This window comes from Ambystoma mexicanum, chromosome 14, assembly GCF_040938575.1.
Source record: "Ambystoma mexicanum isolate Mex_15411 chromosome 14, UKY_AmexF1_1, whole genome shotgun sequence".
Lineage (NCBI taxonomy): Eukaryota > Metazoa > Chordata > Amphibia > Caudata > Ambystomatidae > Ambystoma > Ambystoma mexicanum.
In genome coordinates, this window is record NC_090940.1 from 525,598,723 (window position 1) to 525,626,658 (window position 27,936).

Genomic DNA, 27,936 nt, shown 5'->3' on the forward strand with positions numbered 1-27,936 from the left:
TCACAGACAAATACACAAACCCTAATAATCACAACCAATATCACCTCCCCAGGGACAGTGTCTACCCTCTGAGCAACCACATGATGACGCCAATCCAGAACCCCACCACACCACACCACCCCAGGTAAGATACAACACTGCCCATATTGCAACCAGAGGCATAGTGGAGCGCACATTCGGAGTGCTCAAGTCACGCTTCCGCTCCCTTGACCACTCTGGCGGGCAGCTACTATATGCACCCCCAGTACTGTGCAGGATCATTGTGGCTGCATGTGTCCTGCACAATGTTGCAAAACGGTAGGGTGTACCGGTGGACATGATGGTGCCCCAACATCCCCAACCACAGGCACAGGTGCTGCCCATGGGAGGGGATAGGGCATGTGATGAGGCAGCCTGGACCCAGCTTGTGGCCACATTTTTCACCTAAACTCCCACCCCTGCGGAGTGCACACAGGCCTGGCACATACCAGGTGACAATCAATGATGACAAAGAGACAGTCAACTGTCACAACCTTACCACCCTGAGAATGTTGCCATGGAAGTGCTACATTGTGTGCATCCCTAGCTACTTAAACCTAACCAATCCTGTGTGACCAAAAGGAACACATGCAAGGTGTTTATCACACCCCCCGGCAAAACAGGCTGTGACAATCCCTGGTATGTCACCCAAACCCTCCCAACCCACATCACCCTAGTCTGCCACACCATGACATGGCATGCAATAGCAAAAGCCCAACACATGACCAATAAGATACGAAGTGACATGTGATAAATGGAAAGTGGCTCGAGACAATGACGCCTGACATGGAATCAGATGAAATGACCGACCAACAACCTCCCACACACACCAGGTCATACACAAATGCTTTCTACCAGTCATAGCATGAACATAACACTGAATGCCTGTTCACATGTACATTGGGCAAGGCAAAATCCCTACTCCAGAACCCATGTGCTGTGTGTGTCTCCTGCAACACACTGCTCAGCACACAGCACAGTGACAGTGAGCAGCCATTGTGTTGCAGACACACCTTGAGCATCACATGAAAAGGACTAATTAAATAAATAACCAATTGACGCATGTACGGGATCCCCAAATGGTCATAGATCATACCCTGCAGGGACACAGCGGGCCCCAGAAGGCAATCTGTGTTCACCTGTGGCCATCGAAGGGTGGTTGTAGATGTGGTGGATCATTGTGCAACTGTGTGTGTCAGTAGGGACATGCACTCAATACATGCATGTGAAATCAAGTGACCCTCAGTGTCCTGTACACATCACATGTGAACATTGCCCATGTGTACACCCCAGCATGTCAAACCACGCCAATCCCCTGACACCTGGAAAGTAAAGACAACACAGGAACAGGCATTGACCAGCAGAAAATATCATGTACATAGTACCCCACAATTACAATGTCCGAGTCCCCAAAACACTGTAGCCCAAGCCAACTGTCCAACAACAAAAGGCCCTACCTCATTTACACATCACCATGACCCACTGAACAACTGTGTCTGGGGTATGTAGCCTTCTTCCTTCAAGCCTACCTGGCTACAAGATCACCCTACCCCTTGGTCTCCATGTTCCACCCTGTGTGTAAATAGGGTCCAGCCCCCTCAGAGGCCACCTTGACTGGTAAAAATACCAAATCGCAGAGAACTCCAAGGAGCCAAACCCACAAACCAGGGAAAAAGACTGTAGGCACCAAAAAACCCTGGAAGAGTCTCCAGTAGATGACTTGAAGCAGCAGAAAATGTCCAAGCACATTTCCAAGCACCATGATAGAACAACCAAGATAGCACAGTTCAACAATGCTCCAACAGGGTGGGTACCATGTTCGGTACATAATGTACAATGATGATGCAACAACTGATGGGTAGTGTCACAGCTCCGGTGTCCAGGCGCAGGAGTGGCACAAACCAACCACCCCCTCCGTGGTCTGGGCACCTGCAAAGTCAAATTTACACAGGCCTCTGAGACCCCGGCGGGGAAGGAGGGTCAGGGATATGTTGTTCAGACAGGCATTGGTATTCAGGATAACCGGAAAGAGAGGCAGGAGAGGGGAGTAGGATTGTCAAGGGAAAGGGAAAGCAGGCAAAATACAAAAAACAAATATTGACAATAACACATACTCAATCAGACAAAACATGCTCATCATGCACATTGTACCAAATGAGTCAAATGCAAGCCAAAGAGAGACTTATCTCTGGGGTGAGTGCTGGCCTCCTGCCTGCGCACTCTCAGATCCGGTAACAGGAGCAGTTCAATGCTACAAAGAGAGTGTGAGTTACTAATCTGTGTGTGTTTACAACACACACACACACAACACCATTCATGCCCCAAAGTAAGTGACTCCTCCACAAACAAACACTCTTGTCTGCTGCTTAGTACCCATACGTTAGCTTGTCCCTGTGATGGTTCATACACTGTCAATGCAGTAAGGCAGGCGCACGTGGGCGCGCAGGAAATGGAAGACCAATGCGTCAAGAATCACACATCATACAATGGTCCCTGGGTGAGCAGCTAGACGCGTATAGCGGGGTGCAACTTCAGTACGAGTTGTGTTCTGGCATCCGCAGATTTCAATAGGTAGTGCACGTGTCAATTTGCACATGCCAATGATATGCACTGCACACGAGTCTGTACCTCGCTGGGTGTCCCTGTGTGCTGTATAAGCATCTGGCTAGGAACGCTACTGCGCTAATAACTCTGCTTCTATGGAGCAGAGGGGACCGGAGGATATGTGCGACAGCCCCTACGTGTGCCCCTGACAACTTGGAAAGCAACTTGCCATTTGTCCCCCAACGCATTTTAGCTCCACTGTGCGCTTCAACAACAATATCTGTCCAAGCTCCCCATCAGTGGCGCTACTTAGCATACATGTGCAAGTGGCCTGGTGGAAGGTAGGCTGCGGTGTGGACCCCCTTGTGCTGCTCACCTTGCTTGGATCTCCTGGGAACACGTCTGCTTCTGTTGGACGTCTGAGGACAAGCCCTGTGCCACTGCTTGCGCACACATGAGCATGTCTGCCCCACCAAACGTGGCCAGCTGTCTATATGACTATGCCCCATGTTTGCTGGCAAAGGTGGTCTGGAGGCTCATTCTCCTGCAGAAAGGGCACAAAACATATAATTAACGCTGGAAAGTTCCCTGTGTGTGTCTCTTCATGCTGGTTATGACTGGGCCGTTTCAGAGACCTAAATCAGAATTCCTCCCACCATCAGTGTGACTTTGACAGGCAAAGGGTGCTGGCCACTGTCTACAGCATGAAGTGCATCAAGCACATGTACAGCAAAGAAAAGAAACATTCATCACAATGTATATCAATTAATGGACACATCAATCATGAACCCACCCAAATCTAATACAGACATGTCGTGGATAAAACCCCCAAAATCCCCACTAGGGATGTTAACACAAGTAGTACAGCAGCAGACAGGCCACAGATATGACAGTCCAAAGCCCTTGTGTAAATGACTGTAACACCGAACCATCCTTGCGAGCCCATGGATAAGGGAAGCAGGAGTGGCCTATGTGAGCCAAGACCACAAGCTGCAAACACATACAGGAGACAAGCTTGAAGGGCCCAGCTTGAACAGGCAGTGGATGCTTTCAAAAGCCACAAAGCACCACACCGTCACATGAACGCACAATGGACAGGCAATTTTAAACTATATTAACTAATTAAACTAACTATAAAAAACCTACATTACCTAATTAAACTAACTATCAAAAACAATTTTAACTAACTAGACTAAAATGAAAAATCAAAAATGGCCACATACGACCCAGCGGGTGGAGGCACCCAGGAGGGGGGAGGTACTGGGTGCACCTCAACACCCACATGTGATGATGTTGAGAGAAAAAGAAACCTCCCTGGGCTCAACGCCTGCACAGCCCGACCTGTGTGGGAGATATCTCGTTGTCCGAGTCAGCCTCTTCCTGAAAAGGTAGACGTGGCACAGGAGCCTGACCAGGCCTAGGCGCAGGTTGCCCCTCATCGGCAGCAAGTCTGCCGGATGGGTGAGCCTGGTTCTGTGCGGCGATGACACGTAGGTCAGCATGCAGAACCTTCCGTGATATGCGTGCTTCCTCTTGCAAGGTAACACGTGTAACATGGAGTTATTCCTGCGTGGCCTGGCTGGACAACTGATGCACCTCCCGGCAAGCACGTAGCTCAGCCGAGATGGTACGCTCAAGCTGCGCAAACCTCTCCTCTGACCGCTCCCTCTGGGACATCAAGAGCACACCTAGAGTGGATCTGAGGGATTCATACACAACCCTCAGGGCCTCCATGTGTGCCTCTGCGTGAGCAGCAATTGCTTGATGCAAAGACACCATTTCAGCCCGGCGTGCCCTGTCTGAGGCTGCCATACCCAGCCTGAGCGAGTGGGCCATGGACTGTGCTGCCCGCTGCTGGAGTTCCACCTGCCTAGCAGAGGGTAGCACGGATTGGGCCACACGCTCCATGCTCTCAGCGATATTATCAATTGCTGCCCCCCGGTGTTCTGAATTAGCAACCATGGCTTGCTCCCACTCAGTATACCCCAGTGGCACGCGGCCACCGCATTGCTGGGCTTGACACCTGCGGGGCCCAAGGCGCCAACGTCCTTGTTGGGTTGGCACCGCCCGCGGCTGCAGGACTACATTCCCCCGTTGACGTGATGCCCCAGACACATCAGCAACTGGTGTGGAGGGTGACCCTGCGTCCCGATCCACCATAGGCGGAGGTCCCACTACTGTCTGGCTCCTCAGTGCAGGTGTCGCGGACAGACGAGCGTCCACATCAGAATCACCCACCCCTGATGAATGGACCCGATGCACATCCAACTCGACATTGTCGTCAGGGTGATCATCCGGGCTTGACTCATTGCCAGCCACAGACAAGATGGTCTGTAACACATGTGGGTTCTCGTGGTCTACCACCCCACGATCCCCACTTGTGCCGGGTCGCTGGTGTGATAGCAAACCTGTGTCTGGCATGACAACACCGTCCTCTGGTTCCATTGCGTCATCATCTGGAAAGTGGAGAAAAATGTACATTAGTACACATGTCAGAAGCACATAACACACACACACATAGACATCACACAGACAGCCAACACATGAAGCAGACATGTCACACACAAATGTGAACCTGGCATGCATGCCAGGTCACTTTGACATAGCATCAGGGAGTAGACATGTAGAACGGTGAAACACGGCTCTGAAGTGGGTTGATGCAGTGCAGAACATGTGTATGTTATCCACTATCTACATGAACAAGTACATCATGATGTGTATCAATTAACTTGAAGGCAGTGCAAGGGCAAGTTCAGCCATCACATGCAATGTGCATGCAATGTGTTGCATGGCTACAAGCAAACCACCCCTAAGTGAAAATGCAGGGATGCATTGCATGGCAGCGAAAGGGCGACCAGAGACCTGTGTATTGGCAGACAGTGGTGGCTAGCATCAATTGCATCATCTGAGTCAACTGACAACACAGCAGATGATGATGGGACAGAAAGCAGGACACATGATGCACTCTCAGTAGTACAGCCATGTGTGCAGAAGCCGCTACACCAGTTGAACAGAGTCAGTGGGCCTGAAACGGGGGGAGGCCTGTGCCCCGCACAGACTGTGACACCCTAAACATGTGTGTGATGCAGGACTGAGCCAGAGTGGGCATGGAGTGGATGATCAAATGCAAAGAAATGTAGGTCATCCTGGACACGTACTACAATGATCATCCAGTCAAGGACACATAGGGGCATGCATGGAATACACATGGAGCATAAATGGGGACTCATGTCCCTGCGGTGCTCTGCCATCTGCAAAGTCCAAGTGAGACAACCTGCATGAAGTGCAGAGGATATACCCCACCGCATGTGTCTGGCAGGTTGGCTGGTGGAAGTTTGCATGTACACAGGAGTCTTGAACAGGCCGTTGCAGTACGCCAACATGATGCACACCTGTGCAATGATGGAATTGGGGTGCAGGGGTGATGGAGGGACAAGGGAGCATGCCTACGTGGAGTACCCGCATGCATGCAGAGGACACATGCACGTCAGTCATGCAATGACATAGTCCCAGTGCTGAGAGGAAACACACCCCAGGCTACATGAAGAAGGGCCATTGGGCCAGAACATGGACTGTAGGGGCAGCTGGGTGACTAGCATGTGAGTAGGGTGCAAGTGTGGTGGTGAGGACAGTCCCTGTCTGCTCTACATGTCCACTGCCCTGCACAGCAGGCAAGCATCAGTGATGCATTGCATGACTTCCACATGAGAACCATGTACACATGACATGCAGTGGCAGTCAAGCACAACACATCACACAAGCAAAACACACATGTCCTCGACGAACAGGCAACGACACTCACTGGACGGGGCATCAAAGTCCTGCATCTCTCCCACTCCTTCGACCATTCCTGTTGGTATGAACTCTGCAACGAGTGACTCGTGCGGAGTGAGGTCTTTCTCCTCAGGTGGTGGCCCACCTCCAGTCACCAGAGTCATGTTGTAATTAGAGGCACGCTTTGCCTTAGTGCTGCGTTTGAGGTCATCCCAACGCTTTTTGCACTCTTGCTCTGTGCGCACCTCATGGCCGAATGCACTCACATGATCCGCAACCTGCTTCCATTGGGTATTACAATGGGCAGTCGTAGTTTGCCAATTCGGCCCCACTAGCATGTCACGGTTGTGTTCCCACACGTAGTCCACGAGGAAGTCCAGTTCCTGCTTGCAGAAAGGCTTCTTCCTTGACGTGCCAGAGGCCGTAGCTGTGTCTGGGGTCCCAGTCTGTACTGCAGGTGCAACCTTCCTCCTCTTGGACGCTGGTCCGGACCCTGGCTGGCAAATACCTCCCTGATCAGTATGGGCAGTGGCGGCGCTGGTGGAATGAGCCGAGGGAGTGGCAGGTGGTACATGGAGTGAAGCCCTGATTTGCGTCAGTGGCTGCTGGGTGCCCTGGAATGGACCCTGCGCAGAAACATCTGCTGTGCCAGGGTCATTGACCTGGACTGTCCTGGTTGGTAGACTCACAACTGGGGTGGTGTCGGCTGCATCTGCCCCTGCACTTGCCAACACCCGGCTGGATGGGGCAGCAGATGACATTACTGCCCCAGGGACACGTGCCTCGGTCAGGGCAGCCCTGCGTGCACCTACGGTGTGTCTCCTGACCTCCTGGAAATCTTCCATGGACTCTTGAAGTGCCAACGCAGCCTGCGCTGGCAGACCCTGAGCCTGGGTGGTGGTGTCCACAGCTGCACCTGCAGCTACCATTACACTTGGGCCCGTGGCAGTTGATGAAACGGATTGCCCGGTCACATGGGTGCCAGTGCCAGATGCAAGAACTGCATCTCCCGGAGCCGCAGGGGGTGGTGGCATGACTGCACCAACACGTGGCACAACATCGTGCCGAGCTGGCGCACCCCTGCCTCTTCCCCCTCTGCAGCCACCCTGGACACCCTGGAGTCCCCCTACTCCCTCGTCACCCCGTCCACGTCCCTGACCATGCCCACCACAGGGAGTACGCCCAGCTGAGGTGCCCCTCACCTTTCGTGGCCTCCCAGCCATGGCACAGATGGAGTAGTGCTGGCACAGATGTAGTAGTGACCATGGGAGGTGTACACGCCGATTGTCCTGGGCAATTGGGGTGAAGGGGGTGGGATACAAGATGTTAACAGTACCCCTGCACCTGCAAGGCTGTATGTGACCCCAGGTCGATTAAGTGACGGGTCACGCAACTCTCAGGCACCCCAAAACTGCTGTAAAACCGTGCACGCAACCCCCGTAGCCCACGTGCGTGGAATTAACCTCCAGCAGTATGCGGTGGCACCCAGGAACACGAAAAACGCGTACGCGTGGGACACGCAGGCTACTATGACCTCAAAAATGGTACACGATACACAGGGGGGCCCGCAGTGGGAAAAATAGCGTGCGTGACTCACCGTCTGACTAGCGTGATAATGAAAAACACGTGTAGCCAATACCCCCGCCAAAAGAAGAGATACGTCCTTGATCCACTGTGAAGTAGTGATGGAGCACGAAACAACACGAAGTAGCAACACACACGTCGGTCTCCATGAAAGGCACATACAGTGAAATGCTGGCCTCGCTCACCTTTAACCTGTGCTGAGGGAAACGCTGGCGCACGTCACGTCACTTACGCGCTTAGGCCCATTCCTCAGATTACACGCATTAACACGGGGATGTGCAGTTTTTTCACATGCTGATTCACTATGCACCCGTACCGAGGGAAACACCCGCACGTGTAACATCACAGATGCACTTATGCGCTAAGGTCCTTTCCTCGAATTACACTCTGTCGTGCAGTTTTTTCACGTGCCAAATCACTCCATGTCAAGCTGGCCAAGCAACAACACACGGAAGACCACGCTCCTGCTCAGAAGGCCATTTTCCTGCCCCTCAGACCCTCGAGCAGCCTCCCACGAGCCATCTGCTGCTGCCTGCCTGCTGCCACCGTGCCCTGCCATTTGGTGCCAGCACTTCTGCCATCTGCAGGGGTCCAGTTGCAGTGACCACCCCTGCTGGAACAGAAGACTCCCGAATGGTGTTCCATCACTCCACAGCCCAGCCCCAGGACCCAGTTGCCCACCCATACCTGCCTCGGGGGTTGCCATGTCCAACACAACACCTTCCGGCACCAGTGGCAACCCCCAGCCAGAAAGGCAGAGAGCTGCCAGCTTCACTTCCGAAGAAGTTGGATCCTGGTGGAGCAAGTCCTGGGGCAGTATGATGCCCTCTTCACACCATCGCGCACCGACAAGGAAGGACGGAGGAGGATCTAGACGGACATAGTGGGTGCCATCAACACGGAGGGGGTGGAACCCCGCGACATGAAACGCGTCCAGATGCACTGGGAGGACTAAAAGTCCAGGACCCTCAAGAAGGCCCGGCGCCTCTTAGACGCAGAGGATGCTGAGGGGCGCCGGGGCCAGCTTACCAACCAGCAGATGAGGGTCCTGGAGCGCATTCGCCCAGTGCTTTGCCACCAGATCCTCAGGATGCAGGCCCGTCTGGAGTCGAGCGGTAAGTGGCCATGCATTGCTGGGTGGGACAGGTCATGTTGCAGTGTGCTGGTAGTCAGCTACTTGCCTGTATGTGTGACATAGGCCATGTATGGATGTGTGTGTCCAGGGACATCATGGGGCTGCATGTGAGACCAGTCATGCGTGAACCACATGGATGGTGCATGTGTTACAATGCAACATGCGGAGCAACATGCGGAATGCACACATGAATGCATGCCTGTGTCTGTTGGACATGGATGGGGTGTGAGAGATGGGTGCTGCTGTCAAGGACATGTATGGTGTACATGTCTATGTGTCTGAGTAGCGTGTGTGTGACTTGTAAACGCCATGGATGCATGACACATGTCCGTGACAATGTTCTGATTCACTGATGCAGCCTAGTCATCCTTGTCTCCACTGTGTCAGGGGTGCATGCGGCCAGATGGATGAAACTACGGTGATGTGTGTGCATGTGATCAGTATGATCCATGATGCATGTGAGTTTCATACCACCATCATATGTTTCAACAGTTCCTGGACATGTATGCAAATCTTCTTCGCATGCGCCATGCCTGTTTCTGCATGTGTGTTGCCTGCACTGACCCATGTGTTGTGGAGGGACATGATGGAAGTGACGTTTGACAGTGCCACTCGTTCTATTCCTTCCTGTCTAGGGGACTATTGTACAGTACACTGATGCTTGTGTTCTATGTCTCCCTCTGCACAGCGGCGAGTGAAGAAGAGGGCGGAGCCCGTGCTGTGGAGCAAAGCGGCGGGGATGGCTCCACCGGCCGGCGACGCAAGGCCCAGTCACCCTCCCAGGAATTACCATCATTCGGGAGCGAGGGGACTGGTGCCGCGTCTGCCACTACGGCTGCAGTGGAAGGGGTGGGTGAGCCCCCACAGGGGCTTGCAGTGGCAGAAGTGTGGAGCCATCCAGGTTGGTGGTTTTCACAGAGGAGGAGGAGGCCGCTACTGAGCCACACATGGGGCCTGGTGGGGGTGGTACCACTGGTGCAAGTGGTGCAGTCCAGGGGCAGGAGGCAGCACAGGTCGCCGTGGAGGGGCCTGTGCATGTCACTGTCCCTGACACTGTGAATGCACCACCATACACCAGCAGGGATGCCCCATCCCAGGCCCGTCCGCAGGTAGGGGGGAGGTCCACGTTATCTGACACTCCTCTACCTTCGGACGAGGGGACCCGTGACCGTATGCAGACCGTCCTGATTGGTGTCGCGTTGTGCACGGGTGGCATTTGTGATGACGTGCATGCTTCCTGGGGGGAGCACGCACATCATCACAAAGAGCTGCGTGCCAATGTGGCCCAGTTGGGAGGGGCCTTGGTCGGGGGTTTCGTACATGTGTCAGGCACTCTGGCGGCCCTCTACTCCTCTGTGGAGACTATGCGCCAGTCGTTCTCCATGCCGTCCTCCGGCCCAGATGCCACCAGGGCCCCCTGTGGAACTGCCCCAACCAATGCAGCCAGCTCGGTCTAGATCCCATCACTGCCACAGTCGGGAGTCGGAGCTCCAGGAGGGGTGGACACCCCAGCAACTGGACCCCAGCAGATGGAGGATGTGCCGGCATCATTGGGCAGGGCATGTGCACAATGGCGCTGGTGGATTCCATCAGCCTGGATGCCGTTGTGCTGGCAGAGGCAGTTGCATTGGAGGCAGCGGCAGGCCCAACGTGGGAGGCATCATGGCTCGGGGCCATCAACATCAGAGGGGCAGGCATCGGCTGGAGGGCAGGAGGACCCTGGAATGGGAGTGTCTTCTGCGTGGCAGCGGATGGGCCAGCGGATAGATGTGGAGCGGCGGCGGGTGGAGGAGGCATGGCTCACTATGGTCCGGGCGGAGAACTCCATGCGCAGGGTGCTGAGGCGGGCTGAGTGCCTCGAGGGAATTCGCAGGGAGTTGGACATGGCGTTATCCCTGCGAGACCTCGGGAAATCAACTAGTGAGCCGTAGGACTTGCCCGCCGCCATTGTATATAGATAATTAGTGTTAGGTTTCATTTATGTTTTTCTTTCATTTGGGGCGCTTGGACTATTCCCCACCTTTTTATAGATAGTTTTTTTATTAGGTAGGGTTTATTGTAGGTTTCCTTTCAATACTTGGGCTTATGGACCCTGGATTTGTTCTTTGTATATAGTTGAAAAGTGCATTTCTCATCATTGTTTTTTTGGTTCACCATGGAGCAATGGATTATTCTTATTTTTTTTCTTTGGATTTGGTTTGCTGGACGGACACTTTGGACCCATTTTCATTTGGATTTCTTTGGATTCTGCTTTCATATTTTTTATTTTGTTTTTTTGGAACATGCTGCATTTTCTTTATTATTTCTATTATTCTGTGATTTGATTTAATCCCCTTGCTTTTGTGTTCAATACATTTTTTTTGTTCATACTTCAATGTGTGGTATTCTCTCATTGGTTTCATGCATGTCACGATGTGGGTTTTCTCATTCACTTGCACCCATTGTGTGTGTGTGTGACGGACATGTGTTGATGTGCATACTTGCCATTTGGGTTGTATCATGTAATGGGCATTTCTATGTGGGGTGGATGGAATACTTGGTTGGGTGTGTGGACAGGAGTGGCGTGGAGTGTGATTTGGGTGGCCATAAGGCCCATGATTGTGGATCATGATCGTGATGACATGTTGCGGGGGGTATGAGTTGGGCCTGCTGGCAGGTGCCTGTCAATGCTGGGTGGGTGTGGAGCAGGGGGACATGAGTCAGGGCCTGCTGGCAGGTGCCTGTTTATGCTGGGCGGGTGGGGGGGCAGGGAGACATGAGTCGGGCCTGGTGGCAGGTGCCAGTCTATGCTGGGTGGGTGGGGGGGCAGGGGAACATGAGTCAGGGCTCACTAGTGCATGCCCAGAATGTATGGGTGTCATGATGCGTACCCCCGGAGCACCAGGCCAGGCCCAGCACCCCCGGGAGCAGGCATCACGCCCCCGGGTAAAAGCCCAGCGGCCCTTTATAGGGGCTCTTTGGACTCTGTCTTGGCGCCGTTGGCGCCAGGCTCATGTTGGACATCAGTCCTGGCGCCATAGGCGCCAGGCTCATAAGGGGAAGTGTTTGGTGCACTTACCTGAAGCAGACCATGCTGCACACTCACCTGATGCAGACCATGCTGCATGAAGAACCAAGCCAAATGAGGCTTAGGAGGAACTATTTTGTTACTTGGGTGGGGCTGTGGAAGAATACTCACCTGGAACTTCTTCCAAGGCTATTTAAGCCACGCCCGGACAGCCACACGTGCTTCGCGTTGTTCTGCATCCCAGCAGCTGAACGCTCACTGTGTCTGCTCCTGCACCTGGACTCCAGCCACGCCTGCCTCGAACCTGGAACACCTGTAAGGAAAGAAGAGAAGAGAAAGGTGAAAACCAAGAACTTATTCAACCTTCTTACCTGCATCCGGAATCTTCACGCCAGCATTCCTGAAGCAAGACTTCCATTTAAAAGCACCACATTGCTCGCTGCAGCGCCGCGCTTCACTCACCTGTTCCCGAGACGCTGCCCGGCTCCATCGCGGCTCTCAGCACTGGTCGCCACATCTCTGCACCTAGGGGAGAGAAGAAGAGACAAAAGGTGAGCAAGGGAACACAAGAGGAAAGCCGAATTTTCAGCCATATTACTTAGCGGCTTTTCTTGGTGAACCATTTCACATCTCGGGTCGGCGCAGCATCTTTGGCAGGTACCGCACCCCGGCCCCTATGGAGAAAGGACAAAAGACATTACTGGGGAATTATAAAGACATTTAGAGGGGTCGCCCTCATCACTAACTCACCTGATTTTACCACCGGCAATTTAACCCCTCAACGCATCGCCTTTGTTCTGCACCTGAAATAAAGGACAGATCACAGGTTAGGAAAAACAACATAAAAGGAGGCTCACACTTGAACTTTTGCATCTTCATACTTACGGCGTATCGCTCAGAAAAGTCAAGTGGATTTGCCAGCGCCATTCTGAAAACCAGTGAAGTAACTGGACGAACTCGCGCCCCTCCACCAGAAGCAGGATGGAGAGTTCATCCTTCCAAACCATAAGGTGAGCTTAAACCGGGGGTTTTGGAGGAAGTCAGAGAAGAACGAAGGGAGAAAGGGGGGAGCAAGCACACTATTCAGCAGACAGTTAATCCCCTTTCTCATCTGCAGAAGGATATTCCTACGGGCCAGACAAGCAAGATTTGGGGGTCCTGTTCAATCGGTGGTCCGAATTCTGCGCATCACGCTTGAAGAGGCCACAGCAATCCAGACCAGACCAGCGCCTCCGTGGGAGCCAGATGAGCGTTACAATGGGCTGCCTGCGGGGCATGGCCAGGGGGTGCAGGGTAGTCCCCTGTGCTGTGGGCTGCCTGCGGGCTATGGCCTGGGTGTATGGGCTGCCTGCGGGGCATGGCCAGCGGTGCAGGGTAGTCCCCTGTGGTGTGGGCTGGCTGCAGGGCATGGGGAGGAGGGAGAGGGCACACCTGGGAGGACCCACACTGCCAATTTGCATGTGGTACTCCCCGCGCACCCCAGAAATACACATACCCCTCTCGTGCTAGTGAAATTGCGTGTTAAACTCCCCGCGGACCCCTCAGAATACACGTACCCCTCCCGCGCTAGCGAAATGGCGTGTTAAACTCCCTGCGCACTCCTCCGAATATACGTACTTCTCTCACGCTAGCGAAATCGTGTGTTAAGCTCCTCGCGCACCCCCAGAATACCCCCCAGAATACACGTACCCCTCTCTCGTTAGCGAAATGGCGTGTTAAACTCCCCACGCACCCCAGAATACACGTACCCCCCGCGCTAGGGAAATCACGTGTTAAACTCCCTTCGCACCCCTCAGAATACACGTACCCCTCGCGTGCTAGCGAAATCGTGTGTTAAACTCCTTCTAAAAACTGTCTTTCACCACTCTGAATACACGTACCCCTCTCGCGCTAGCGAAATCGCGTGTAAAACTCCCAGCGCACCCCTCCGAATACACATACCCCACTCGGCCAGCGAAATCGCGTGTAAAACTCCACACGCACCCCTCGGAATACACGCATGCATCCCATCCACCCTCAACATTCCCCACAGGCAGCCCATCACCCCAGTGCATGCCCCACAGGCTGCCCACACCACAGGGTGGAGTTTTACACTGGCCCATGTTCTGCCCCCAGGAGCTCCAGGAGGGCGTTATCATTACTTTCACCTGCTTGGGATGTGTCATCTGGTTCCAACCATGTTGTTGTATTGTCGTCTTTTCCTGCAAGGCCTCCACGTTTCTGCTTTTGAGCCAGACCACGTGTTGTGCAGCCCAAAAACCTATGTTATTAGGAAACAGCTGTACATCCGCTGTCAAGTAAGTGAATGTTAGACCCGTGAGCACTGCGGTTTGCGGGAGGGTGCCATGCATCCACTTTAGCTCAAATTGGTTTCTTTCCCTTTTGTAATTCAAGATAACAGGGAAAAAGAATGTCCACCACTCACTGGCCAGTGCCCCAGGCAGCCATCTAGCTTATCTAGCACTTTTCCTGGCCCTGTGCAAGGCGCGTCCCATTGTTTAGGCCATCAGATTAACATATGAATGTGCATGTAAGACATTTACTTTTAATCTGTGCCTGCTTCTAAAAACTGTCTTTCACTGAAAATTCTCAGTCAAATCTTTGCCCGCCCTCTGTCTTTACTGTCACCTACTATTTTCAGTTAATTGTGGCCGACAGTGTGAATTATAATGGCTACGTTTGGATTTACGAATTAAGAACATATAGGTTTTCTTCTTTTTGCAAAAACTGTTTTATACAATTAAATCAAATAAAAAAAAAAGCTATGTTTATTGACGAGTCAGGAAGCACAAGATGCTCGAGGGTAAGGACTTCTGTAACTGAAAGAAATGCCCAGGCAAATAGTAATGGGTAATTAACTGCAAGGATTCTTCTACTTTCATAATTTATTCAGATTTCTCCATTAACAACAACACATATTCATCATAAACACAAGGAACAGAATCGGTATCAAACAATTGACTTAATACATTATAAAAAGTTTTTAAAATATATTTTATATAGTATTCAAATCAAAGTATCCTTTATGTTACATTAATTGACACAAAAATGTTATTAAAACATCGAAGTCAAGATTTTGCTATGCCTTGAATCAACATTCCTTGGGCCTGTTAAACCAGTGCTGTTTTTTCTTACTCAGCTACATTGTATATAACCATCGGGTCGTCGCAGTTGATAAGAAATATCTATGAAAGCTCCTAAGCATTGCATCTGCCCATGTCAATAACGAGGGACAATCCAAAGAATGTGCACTATATCCTAATCATGCTCCAGGTGACAGATACACTCGGGAGAACCATTCGCCCAGCTCGATCCTTTATAAAGAGGGAGTGGGTTCAATCGAATCAATAACAGGATCCACCCACTGGAGGGTGATTTAAGCCGACATATTCCCCCAGGGCAAAGTTTGTGCACCTTCAAATATGCAAATGGTTTCAGATAAGGTAAGTACTGGATGTTTTGCACATCTGACCCTCTTGTCATGTCTCTAACCCTGGCTTTAAAGGCTCATTTAGCATGGTTTAGGGAGCCTAAGATCATAAAGTCCCTACCCGCAATGCACATATAACGTCAGGATCTATTGCTACCTTTGTACCATTTGTATTCATCTCTGTGTGGAAGTCTCCATCTCAAAAAATCCTGCTGTTATGCTAGATTTTGCTGAGAAACCCAATGTCAGGTTTTAAAAGTAAATTATATCTTGACCGAGCTACAGACTCTGTACTCTGTATCCCCAGCTCGGTTCACATAGCACTACTTGATGTACCAGGTGGAAGACCCAGCCATTTGGATAAGGATTTATTCTGTACCAACTCCAGAGGCTTACAATCAATTATTGTGCCCCCAGATATCACTCCCATATAAAATCATTGAGGAAACCTTCAACGTGTAAAGTTTCAGAGATGTGTCAAGTCTATATGCCCGATACAAAAAGAACAAGTCATTTCAATCTAAGTGCGGCCCACTCTGCTAAGAGTTTTATATGTCTGGACCACAAACCGTTCCTAGAAACTGGAATCCCAAGGTACAAAAAGAGTCCTTTAAAGACCACTTATGTAATTCCCCTGATTTTTGTTTCTGTTATATTACGTTTTCACTTATGCTTTCCCAGATTGGCAGACCTGAGCCCTTGTTGGAGCCCTCCTAGGCAAAATCTAGAAATACGGTGCCATCTGCATACATAAGTCTGCTAAAGGCTGCATTCTTCATGAATGGTGGGGTAACTTTCCTTCCAGACCTACTGGGGTAAAAATCGGACGTAAATAAAAACATTAACAGTGAAGCTGAAGGGCAACCCTGCTTACCCCAACAAAATTGGTTGAAAAATATGGTGTATTGTTGCCCACCCTTGAATAGCTCACTGAAGCCACTGTATACGCATAACCCATTTGGGCTCATTTTGGAGTTCCCCGTAAAAAGAAGACGGGGACCTTTTGCATTTTCACTTTTGTGTACACAGGTCCCTGCCTGCCATTTTCCATATTTGCACTGGTGAGTGGAAAAGAGGACTGTAAAAAGGCGGCGAAAACTCCTGCCATGTACGAATGGCAGGCAGCATTCACAATCGATTACTATGAAGTCTGCTTACATTTTTCTGGTGTAAAAAGCAGGGGGACTCCATAGGAATCCACAGCATTTACGCAACATGAACATACATGCTGGCACACATGCTGGAGTATTTGTATTGTAGAGAGGGAGGGGACAGCAGAATCATAACTGGCCCAAATGGCATCCTGATGCCATGTAACTTGCTCCACAAGATGTTCCTATAAATTGAATCAAATAACTTTTCTAAATTGAGGAAGGCTGCAAAAAAGACTTCTCTCACTGACTGTACAGTATTTCTCATTGGTAGTGCTGAAAGGGAACTAGTGGTTCACTGTGCTAAACCCTAAACTTAAGAATGCTGCTGCACTTGGCCCACTGCTCCAGTCTGGCCAGTAGACATTTTGAGAATATCTTACTAGAGCGATTCAATAACAAAATCAAATCGGCCTATAACAGTGGGGATCGTCAACAGATCCGTTTTTGAACAATGGCACTATCAAACTGCACTTTCATGAAGCCAGTCCCATACTGAACTCCATGGCTGCTTCAAAAGGATTACCCAGAATTAGAAGCCACATTAAGTGAAGAAGATGGAAACATCTGAGTTCAAGCCACCTCGACCCATTGCTCGCATACGTTTAAGAAGTTTGTTGACTGTAGTGAACTCTTCCTGGGATCCTTTCTTATCGGACACTGCGTGGTTTACAAGAGGAAAATTCCCAGTCCTCCTTCTTTCATAGAAAGTGTCCTAAAAGTGGGTCATCCACATGACTTGCGAAATGGAGCCTGCATGTGCCCCCTCCAATTTCCAAAACAATTTGGAATCATTTGAAGCTACTGTATTTAAAAAATGGCATTGTTTATCATATATTTGCCTTTTTTTACCTTGATGTTTTTTGTATTCCCTTTTAAAACTAAACGTATGACTGTGATAAATCTAAGGTATTATATCCAGTTAGTGTACCATCTGGCTCAGGCTCTGCCAATACTAGGCTAACCGACCATATGAAGGGTTAATCCTGTCTGTCAGAGGGAAAAGGAGTGATTGACAATTCAATTAACCAATCAAAGCCTCTCTTCTAATTCCGGCTGTATTCTACTGTCAACAACTTATTGTTTTGTTTTTCTTGTGGTTGCTAGGAGACTGAGGCGGAGGAGATCCAAAACGACGGTTATGAGTGGGCCTACTGAGAGCCTCTAAAGAAGGAGAAGTTAAAATTAATATAAAAGAAATCCTGTTGCGCCGTTGCACTTTTACCCAGTTAATTCCTCCTCACTAAAGCGATCGTCTCAACCGCTGTGTATTTAAAAGTGTACTGTGTCCAGATTCAGAAGGGGATGTGACGCCGACTGAAGAGGGAGAAAAGGAGGTCGGCACCATAACGGTTGAAGAGCCACTAATTACATTTTTTGTGAAGACCTTGTTCGAGGACAAGCACCTCAATAAGGCTCCTGAAACGTCTGACCAGAGATTCGTAACGACTGAAGGTGAGAGTGAGAGCAGCACGGAGTCCAGGACTCTCAGCCCCGCTGAGATAACCGAGGGTCGGAGTTTGCACGGAGCTGCTGCGACGCAACCATCAGCTGAAGGGGTGGCGGAGACCACACGCTTCTCCTGTGTGTGTGTGAACAGCTGATCAGACGATTATGGGGATGAAATCCTATACGGCCAGATCCAGAGGGAGAGGTAACGTGGAAAAAAGGTAGGTGGAAGTTAGAGAGAGTGAGGAGTAAAGTGACGAAGGGACGCGGAAGTAAAAGACTGCTTATTTAAAAATCCGAGTGCCGTAATAAGACGACTGTTTAAGGAGAGAGTTCACAAAGGCAGATTGTTTGTTTAAAGGAGATAAAAGACTGAATAATACAACCTGATGAAAGATATTATCTATTAGAAGCAAATAGACAACAAGATATATATAAAGAGGAAACTGAGAGCAAGCAATTATAAAGACTAAAGAAAAGACAAGAGAGAACGTTATGAATGAGAACAAACTGTAAGAACTGTGATAAAGAGGTTTAGAGTCTGCAAAAGCGGATGTGTCAGGAAGAAACGAAGAGAATATATTAAGAAGAAAAGATATTTAAAACATGACCAGAACAGAAGCAGAGCGTGGGAAAAGGGGAAAAGCTTCTTTTCAGAGACTTACCTGAGTCTGATCTAATTGTGTTGTCTGAAGACTTCCTGCAATCCAAGAAGACCGAAGAGACAAGATACGTATCCTTTTTCCTAAGATAAAAGAGAACAAAGAAAGTTATCTTTAATAAAAGTTGTTTCTGAAACAAAATAACACCTACTTTCAGTTTCAGTGTGCTTATTTGGTATTATACAGTGGGCACTTGTTACAATGACCCGCCGTAAATGCACTAGCCCTTATATCAGTATTCAGTTTCCTTTTTGCTTCCCTACACTGTGTATCGATGCCCCCGGGCTGTTGCGCGCTCTACAAATCTGAATAAATAATATCAAACCAACGTGCATGTTTATCTATACAGCGAAGCTCTGTATAGTGGAACCTTCTTGTATAAAACATTTTGTTCCAGATGCATATAACCAGATGGTGAAATTGATGCAAGCAGTTAGTCGACAGCCTTGTCATTTTGTAACATTAATCAGCTCACCTGCTTATTTTGTTGGAATAGATGCAATGTTTCATTGACACCTTACTTAGGTTCAATGTAGGCTGTTCTGTTCCCTTTTATCTCAATACTTCGAATCAAAACCCAGCCATTGTGAATCTATAGATAATTCAAGGGGTAGATGGTACTCTATTCATGCTATAAAAAATGACATTCTAGCATTTGTGTAAAAAAATCAAACAAACAACTATAATTGATTGAGGGGTATCACCCTCACCTGAATGTGCCCTTGCAGGAATTTCTCCTGTGCTGTTGTCAAGATGCCTACCATCCCACCCTCTCCAATCAGATTTTGTAAATAATAGGTTCCTTGGGGGATACCACAAGCCTTTTCCAACAACCTGTGTTAATTGCAAGATGTAGGCATTGGACCTAACTCCACGTTAAGATCTCCCATGATCACCACATTTTAGTTCAGCCCCCATGCTTGAGATATCAGTCATTACTTACTTAAGAGCATCCATTTTGTTTTTTAAAATGTGCTTTTGTGGGACTGTAAATATTGGAAACGAATAGTTTTTGGGGACTGTCAATAGCAGAGAGAGACAAGCCCCTCAACTTGCAATCCCGCTGTTTCTCGGGCCAATGTAGCTAGTCCTCCTTTGTTCTGTCCCTTCAAGCTTTTCTATGCCTTAACTGCAAAAGTTCAATATGCCGGAACATGAAATTCAACATGCACCCAAGTAGCCTGGAGGCAGGATATGTAGAAAGCTTGTAAATAAGCAAGGAAGATAACATCGCAAAGCTTGTTCCGCACTCCTGCAGCATACCATAATACTGAAGAAGATGAACTTGCCCCGTGAGGTTCTATAGGAACCTTGCATGATAGAGATTGTGTGTTTTTTGCCACTCTGAGAGTAAAAAGGTTTTGAATATCTCCAATCCTTTAGTGGATCATCTTCCTCAATTTGAGTCAGACCACATTTTTCTCTTGGGCCAGGGTTAGCCCATCCATCGGTATTCTTATTGCAATCTGCACTAGCTTTGCTTCCCAGTACTTGAGTTGGACCCAAACTTGAAAGGTCCTTGGGAGCATCTGTTACTGGCACATTACCCATGGGTCCCCTCTCAATCACTGCTTTTACTTGTACTCACTCCAGGCTAAGTTTGGGCCTGTATTGGATCCTTTCTGGACCCCTCTGAAGGGGGACTGGGAGTGATCCCCAAAATCACCAGGATTAGCGGGGTCACCCCATGACTCCATAACAGAGGAGCTCTGATCAACTGCTCTCTTAGGTCCACTCCCTTGCAATGGCAATCCTCACAGAGCGGCTTTGGGCATGTCATAAGGTTGGCAATAAACCCCAGGAATTTCAGCAGGCATTGCCTATCGACTGACTCATCTCTGAGAGATTCCATTGTCTGCTTTAGATCTGAAATTGCAATCTGTCCAGATGTTTTCTGGAAGACGCAGCTTTCCTTATAGAGCTGATCGATGGATCTCTGCAGGACCTCCAAAATTGTTTTGGCAGACACATGTTTAGATCTGTGTCCCTGAACAACTTCAATGTCTACAGTGGTGCTTCAGGCGGTACTTCTCTGCATGAGACTGAATCTGTGGCGTCCATGTGAGAATCCAATATTGGAGGTAGCATTGCAGGGAGCATACTCCGGTCTGCTTTAAAGTTCTGGAGATGAGTTGTGGCTTTGGGTGAGCACCATTAAGTGAGAGAGAGCCACTTGGAAAAAAACATCACAGGCCATACATTTTAAAAAAATCTACAAGTTTATCTGATACGGTTCGGAATGCAGCAAACGTTAGAGATAGTGCTTGGGTTTTACTTTGTAGATATAAGAATGTGTGTTTAATTTTAATTGTTAACTATGATATTTCTGAACATGTGATGTATGCTTTTTGTATGTTTTGGTTTTTAGGTTGATTAAATGTCTGTATTTATTATGTGTCCTGAAGGACATGTATTGTATCAGAATAAGATTTTAAGAAAAAAATAAAAAGCTTTATTATGGGCAAAGGTTTGTGGTAAATGAATGAGCAGTGAACATTAGAGCACCTTCATTTTTGATGTATGTCAAGAAATGCTCATATTTATTTCTTTAAGCCTTAAAGAAGCGCCTACAGTTGTGAATGATGTCTAAACTGGCTGCTTTTAGGAATAACATATTGAAGGAAAAACATCAGTGCATCATCGTACATTGCATGAAATATAGATTAAGATATGAGTTCTTTACCACGATCGAACTGCAGCGTACGATAGATGCCTTGGCCGAATATGCTATAAAGAACTATATGGTTATTAATACATCTAAGACAAAGAACATGTGCTTGAGTAAAAGTATCTCAGAGAAAAGTCCTTTTGTGTGGAAACTACAGAATGCAGCACTCGAAAGAACAAGGGCATTTCCCTTTTTAGGCTTTCCTGTGAGAATAAAACCTCCACCATTGTACTACGCAGAAATGATTACAGCAAACATCTGGAAAAAATTGTTGGTTTTGAAGAATTACATAGTGCATCGTGGAGGATATAATATTGAGGGTTTCTTAGAGGTTTATCGCATTAGCATTGCACCTACCATTCTATACGTGCTTGATGTGCTACCTAGAACACAAATACTTTGACTAGATAGACTTGAAGGTAAACTGCTCCGTGCGGTTATAAACTTACCCAACTCGTTGCCTGTTGTGGCACTAAGGTTGGAATTTGGTTGTCCTTCACTAATGACTACATGGTGTGTACGGAGAACATCGCTATATGCTAAACTCCTGAAAACACATAGAAACTCAAATAGCCACCTACACCTGTTTGGAAAACAAATTGATAATGATGGAAATAATAACTTTGTCACGGATCTAAAATAGACAGCGATGGAACATTTAGCAGCATTGTATATTGAGCCTGATGTCTTAAACTTAATGCCCAACTTTGAAATGTTAATAAAGAACAAATCAAACCTGTGGGACAGAGTTAAAAATATAGACAAGTGGCACACTAGGAAAATATATAAGGAATATTCATACCAAAGCTTTCATTTTTACATTCCTAGTAGCTATTTGTCTAAATTCTGCGCAATTGAGCTAAAAAATTTCATATTGTATTTACATTTAAACGTTCTTCCTACTAAAGAGTTCTTGGGTACATGGGGAACTATCCCACTTACTGACACATATTAACGGCTTGTCCTGAGCTGGCAACCTGCTATATGAAAGGCTAATAAGAATATGTTACCAAAATTAAAAACATTCTCTACGACCAATTTTGGTCAATGATATTTGAGGCGGAATCTATAGTTTTAACTGCTGTAGCTTTTGCAGTTTAGAAAGAAGCTTTGAGGAGATTTGATTAATTAGAACAGCCAAACCTACTGAAGATCTATAAAAAAAAAATTGGGGAATTTTTTACAACTTTGAAATTACTTTTATGTAATGTAAATAATTCTGCATTTTTGTATCTTTTTATCTATTACAGTGATACTGATGACATTTTAATGTTTACATGTCTTTTTTACTTGTCTGTTTGATGTGCTTAAAGTTTTGTAATTAACTAATGCACAATAAATTAATAAAATAAACATTAAAAAACAGATCTTTATTGAACTGCAAACCAAATGGAATAGATTTATTAATGAATAATGTCTTTAGTAAGGGTGCTGTTGATTAATTTACCTAAGCAAGGTAACCACAGTCTCAAACTCAATGATAGCATATCTTAGACGTTAGTTTGGTCTATAAGTTTCTTGTTGGTCTTATTTAGCGTATTGGTCACTACCCTCTATTACAGCTCAGTCTCATAGAAATAAGATATTGAACAGGGTGCAGCAACCTGAATCTACTGAGTTGGTTATTTTAATTTTGTTATGGTTCTGTTTGAACCCAGTCACGCAATAATGAGAAAAGCAGGTGGTATTTCAAATAAGTGTTTTTACGACCTGCCTAATTATGTAGTGTTTAGTTATTTACCTCATGTGTAATTCTGAGAATATTGCATGCACAAAAATATTGCAAGATGAAAAGCTTACATTCTGCATATGAATTCCTCTTTTTATTTCCTCTATTCAAATGTACATGTTCAAACTGCTCCTATGCGTTCAAACTGTTGTTGATTAAGTGATGGATGTTCTAATGCAACCACTCAAATTAAGGGTAAGGGCCAAAAATATTAGGGGCTACCAAAGTGATAGTAATACGGTGGATTTCAGAGGTTCCCATTCCCTCCCACTGTGTCATATCATGCACAGCAGTGTCATTATTGACCACTGTGTGCATTATTGTACATGATACAGTAGAAGCGTGATCCTCAACTTTACCATACCCATCCCCAAAAACGGGATTGAAATGTATTTTTTTGAAGGTGGAAAACATTACGAGCAGATTTGCTAAAATACGCAATGTAGTGTTCAAGAAAAAAGGTGTAAAGGCCTACTACTGCATGAAGCCTGAGATTACTGCACGAGTTAACGGTAATTTGAGGCACATACCTCCAAAACTCATAGTGAGGCCTTCATAGATGGCACCTTGTCCTGCTGCATTTTACACTGTTCCAAGGTCAATATAACCTTTAATTGTAAGGTATTTGAGGTATGCTGTTGTCAATATCGCTGTTTGCATGTAAGGGCTTCAACTTAATTCAATTCAACAATGCTTTACTTACTTGATACATGGAAATCCCACTATTGACAAAGATTGCAGATTAACTATTGTACTATACAATTCATTATACATGGTAGGATTGCATGTCTCTGATGGTGGTGTAAGCTCCAGTGGATTCTGTCGCTGTTTCTACTGTTTGGGGGCGGTGCAAGAGGCAGTGTGCCTTGTATGTCATCTGACATACAGTAGGTCACTTTGCAGGCAGATTGGACCTTGCTCTACCTTTCAAGACTGCTTCAGCTGGCCCCTCTAAAATTCTAAACTGCGGACATTCACCCTGTTTCTGGACAGTTCCTGCTTTTGCTCCAGTTTTGTTACTTAAACAAAAGATCTATGTGTGCCCTATGTTTAACGTCCTAACTTCCTGTAGCCGGTCACTTTGATTTGTGCCCGAGTCTGAGCTTGGGAGGGGGAGGGGAGGGGTGGAACGGAACGGGCAGGGGTGTTTTGCTTCTTCTGTGAGTTGGCGTATTTGGAATGCTTCCAGGTTCCTTTAATTTCCCTGGGAGACCAAGTCTCTGATTCCTGCTTGTGTTGAGGGGTGTTGGTTGCTTCTTTTTCTGTTGGGTTTTGAGAGCGTTGGCCTGGATGGCTTTGTTCCTTTTCATCAGATTATCTCCAATGTCTCTGCTTATTTCTCTAGCTCTGTCAGTAACAGGTTCTGCTAAAATCTTACAGTAGCAGATAATAGACTGACATATTAATCGCAACGGGATGTACATCTACTGATAAATATTACAGTGCATTGTAGGCAAGAGGCATAATTTCACAGTAGCGCTAGCAAGAGATGTTTAGTAGCAAATCTACACTTATGGTTCCCTCATCTCTATGACAACTCCATTCTGAACACTTTCTTTTCCTTTTCAAACAGTGATGTCTTTAATATCCTGTGATGAAATTTCAAAATCATATTTTTTACTGTCTGTCTGGCATTGAGGGGTTTGAACAAAAAAAAATAGCTTTTACGCTTTCATTTTCTGCTCGAGCTCATTTTCCAGCTGTCCTAAGGCATAGGAGAGTGGCGCTTTCCTTCTCCGTCTCAGCAGAGCACTCGTTTACGAATAGATTTCAATTCAAAATGCCCCATATTAGCACCTGCTAATGAGCAGGGGGATTCCATTATAAAACACCACCTGCAAAGCGTATTGGCAGGCGTGTTTTTATTTCTCTCAAAGCAGAGAGTAAAAGTAAAGAGCTAAGGTGCTTTTGCCGCCCTTTACTCTTCACGATAACACTCGATGTTGTCAATGATGAAAATTGCACCCGGGAGACCAGCAACAGGTATGTGCAAGCGTCAGTGCTCCCTACATGCAATTACCATTGCACAATAACCCAATCTGAGTACATGAGAAGGCTGCCCGAGCCAGAGAAGTTAAAAAAAAAGAGAGCTTCAAATAGTAAACACGAATTGCAGTAGTCAAATATCACACAGAGCAAGAAAATATTACATTGGTCAAAACGGAGCGAAAATGAGTAACCGAGAGGGGCCCTTGAGAGAAAGAAATGTAGGGAGAGGAATGTCTCTCTGACGTATGTATTTTTAAATCCGAACATGCATGACATTTTATTTTTGCTGTAATTGGCCTGCTAAGATTTTAGTTATAGGCAATTTCTCAGCTGACCCAATGGTACAAAGTAAAAACCAGTGCGGAAAAATAAAAAATAAAATTGAATATCAGGAAACACAAGTTATCGCTACTGAAAACAACAAAGTTCAAGTATCAGTATCAATGTGGGTTAAAGCAGGCAAGCAATAATGGAGGAAGAGTCATCGAAGGGTGCTTGGTAGGTACTGGCTTCTCACCATTTTGAACATATAGTGTAACAGATGGAAAAAGACAAGGGGCCTCATTACAAGCCTGCCGGTAAGAAATCCAAAACACCATCAAAACCCCCCAATAATGAGAACACCATTGTCCTCGGTGCCGGTGACTACGAATCCGGCAACAAGGTCCAGGAACCACTGGTACAGCAAATACCGCAAACAATGTGACCGGAAACGCAGTGATCACCGAAACAAGAAAACGTCCGGCAGCCATTACAAAAACCCAATCCATTGCAAACCTGAAAGCACAGGCGACATCCACCACTCCCACTCCGGACCACAGAAACTCCACCTTTACCATGCCATCAAGAGTCTGTGAGACCCAGAGGCGCAATCCATGCTTCAGTGAGACAGAGCTTAACATGTTATCCGACACCGTAGTCCAGCATGCTGCAGAGCTCTTCACAAAGGACCGGTGCAGGCAGGCCCAGCTGCAGAAGAAAAGCATCTGGGAGGAGGTTGCCCAGAAATACTCTGCAGTCCGCACAATCCATGCACAGTGCAAGGCTGCCACAAGAGGTGGGACGACCTGCGCTTGAGGGCGCGCAACCTCGTTTTGGCCTGGCGCAGACAGGGAATGGGCACAGGGGGCAGGAGCACATCCGCAATATGCCTGCTGCCCTGGGAGGAGAAGCGCAGCAGCGTGCTGCACTTCAAGGCCATCAAAGGGTTCGGTGCTGTGGAGGCCGGAGACAAGACACCTGAAGAGGCTGTTGAGTACACGCAACCCCAATCTAATGTCAACTTCCCTATCCACCCTGCATCGTCCACAACACCAATAAAGCCCTGCATGCCCCTCCACCCCCAAGAGACCAGCAATCTGGGTGCATAAACTGAAATACACTGTCCCCCAAAACCTCGCTCATACCACAAATACACCTAGAACACAGCACGGGCACCCTCTACTATCAACAGAACATGCTTCTGCTTCCACTCAGACACACAACCCCCTGCCACAGCTTAATGTGTGTGTGCCCGCCGTGCTTCTCCTGGCACAAAGTCACATCAGTGCTAAGCCCCTTCTCCACCCCCAAAAGACCAGCATCACACACAAAAGAAACATGTGACTCCCCCGTCCCATGAGCAGAAATGGTTGCCTATCCCTGTAAGAGCTACAGGCAGCAGGCACATGGCGACCCCATCCCTAGCACACCCCTCCCCAACCCAACATCCCACAGCATGAAGGCCACACACCTAACACTGTACCCAGCAATTGTCAGTACATCACAACAGTATCTCCGGCACACCACCCTACCATGTACGGGCATCACACATCCACCCGCACAGTATTTATGACACAAGCATGTGTGCACCATGCCATGTACCCCTCCATGTCCCTGACACAGCACAAGCACAGACAAGATAAAGCATGAATCTCTGCCTCATCAATCCACACTGTTCACAGACAACCTGCCTTTCTGACTCCCTCAGGCACATCATCTGACAATGAAGAGGCCCATCAAAGCACCTCAAAGAGCACCAACCGCCGACGCCCCAGACCCAACGGACCCCCACCACCACCTCAACCAAGGACACCACAGCCTCAACAGGCACAACTGCCGTTGCCACCCCAGCTGCACCAGTTGAGCCACCACTGGTCGTACAAGCTCCAGCCATTGAGCCACCACCGGTCGCACAACCTCCAGCCATTGAGCCACCAACGGTCGCACAAGCTCCAGCTATTGAGCCACCACTGGTCGCACAAGTCTCAGCCATTGTGCCACCAATGGTCACACAAGCCCCAGTCATTGATCCACCACCAGCCACACAAGCTCCAGCCATTGAGCCACCACCGGTCCCACAAGCTGCACCCACCCAGGCAGCCCCAGCTGCAGCAGTACCACTGTGCACATGTGTCCAGTGTAGAGGAGATAGCATATGATGGTGGAGTGGACACAGGGGAGACCACCGACCACAGCACCGATGAGCCTTTGCTAGTCAGCCCCATAGGCCCAATTATCCCACAATGCCCAGTGTGAGGGAAATTGATGACAGTCTCAGCCTCATGGAACAATGCCAAGATGCCTTGATTGCCCTGCTGCAGCAGCACCTCCAGGAGGTGCAGCTGATGCATGAGAGCGTCCAGGCTAGTGGGTGTCGTAATGCCCGTGCACTTGGCCGCTGTACACAAGCCATAGTACAGATGTCCAGGAGGGTATGGAAGGGCAACAGTGTAATGTCTTGTATAGCTGAGACAATAGCTATATTCCTCCAGGCCTTCCTAGACCGATGGCCCACCGAACTACCCCACGCACCAT